General features: G+C 48.6%; 1 protein-coding gene across 1 annotated transcript in view; it reads left to right on the top strand.

Moving 5' to 3' along the window:
* Positions 1 to 1835, top strand: part of PKN1 (protein kinase N1) — a 32662-nt gene that overhangs the window by 15728 nt on the left and 15099 nt on the right. The window lies entirely within an intron of this gene.

Below are 1835 nucleotides of genomic sequence, written 5' to 3' on the forward strand. Positions count from 1 at the left end.
TACTCGCAGTTCCAGTGTCCGGTGAGGCCCACTCCTTGGTTCATAGATGGTGTCTTCAAGCTCTCTTCATGTGAAAGGGGTGAGGGAGCTCTCTGGGGTCTCTCTTATTTATTTATTTAATTTATTTTTAAAAAAATATTTTTATTGATTTCAGAGAGGAAGGAAGAGGGAGAGAGAGAGATAGAAACATCGATGATGAGAGAGAATCATGTATCAGGCTGCCTCCTGCATGTTCCCCACTGGGGATGGAGCCCACAACCTGGGCATGTGCCCTGACTGGGAATGGAACCTCGGCCTCCTGGTTAAATAGGTCAACGCTCAACCACTGAGCACGCCGGCCAGGCCTGGGGTCTTTGTTATAAGGGCGCTAATCCCATTCATGAGGGCTCTACCGTCATGATCTAATCACCTCCTAAAGGTCCCACCTCCTAATACTGCCATGTTTGGGCTGGGTTTCAACATGGGAATTTTGGGGAGACACATACATTCAGACCATAGCAGTGGGGCTTGTAACTCAGATGACAATGCGTGTGTCTTGGGGGCGGGGGGGGCAGAGTGTCAGTATGACTGTCCCTGTGATTGTCTCTCTGTATTGTGAATACCCCCGTGGGTTTCTCAGTGATGGTGTGTGATGGTATGATGATGGCCATGCGCTTCTCGGTGATATCATGAACTTGGGGACAGTATGACTTTGTCCTGTAAGTGTAAGTCTCAGCGATTGTCTGAGTGCCATGAGACAGCAGGCCTAGAAGCAAGAGTGTGACTATGTTTGTAAGATGACGTGCCTGTGAATATCAGGGTTCCTGTGGCACTATGTTGTCGGTGTGCAGGTGAGTGCCATACACCTGTGGGTAATGGTATGCCTCTGTGACTGACGCCAGGGTCTGAGTCTGGTGTACAGAACAGCGAGACTGTTGGGCTGTTTCCCGTCTTTTGCTCTTAGAGAGAAGGCTGCCATGAATAGTGTACCTATGTCAAGACAGCCATGGATAAGTGTGACCATGGCCTTGTGCCTCTGGGTGACACGTTTCATACGCCTGTGTGACAGTGTGTCCCGGTGCCTGTTCCTGTGCCTTTGGGTGACTGGCTGCGTCCTGTGTCAGGGACTTCACACTGGGTGTGACAGCCAGCTTTTCGACATTGGGTCCCATGCCTATGGGTATTGGTGACACTGCCCTACCTGGGTGACAGTGTGATGGCATTTCTTTGCCTATCTCTCTGCCTTATCTATGTAGCCGTTTTTATGATTTTCCCTGGGCTGGAGTTAGAGTCCTGGGAGTTCTGCGGTGGTGTGACCGTGTGTCTTAAGGGTCTTGTGATCATGCCCATGCGCCTCTGTGACAATGTCCCTTTGCCAAAATTGGGTTGTTTCCAGTCTTTTGCTCTTAGAAAGAAGGCTGCCATGGATAACAGTGTACCTCTGTCAAGTGCAGAGGTGTTTCTGTGGGACGCAGTCCCTGAATTGCGATGTGGGTCAAGGAGTAAATACAGTATCACTCTCCTTCTCCCTTCCTCTCTGTAAAAAATCAATACAATATATTTTTTAAAAAAAGAGTAAATACATTTGTGATTTTGACAGACATGGCCAAACTGCCTCCATTGAAAGGTAACTTGTATTCCCATCAGCAAGGAATAAAAGTTACTTTTTAAAAAAATGTCCTGTGTTTGTGTGACTATATTCTTGTGGCTGTCCAGTTGTCCATGCTGTCCCCATGACAGTCCCTGGGGATGCAGTTGGATCCTGACGGTGTTTCTGTCTCTCAGCCTGTGTTGACAGCATGCCTGTGTGTATGACTGCCCAGTGTGACAGCCTTTGTCCGAGACCATCCTGGGAG

Source organism: Myotis davidii, unplaced genomic scaffold, assembly GCF_000327345.1.
Source record: "Myotis davidii unplaced genomic scaffold, ASM32734v1 scaffold1204, whole genome shotgun sequence".
NCBI lineage: Eukaryota > Metazoa > Chordata > Mammalia > Chiroptera > Vespertilionidae > Myotis > Myotis davidii.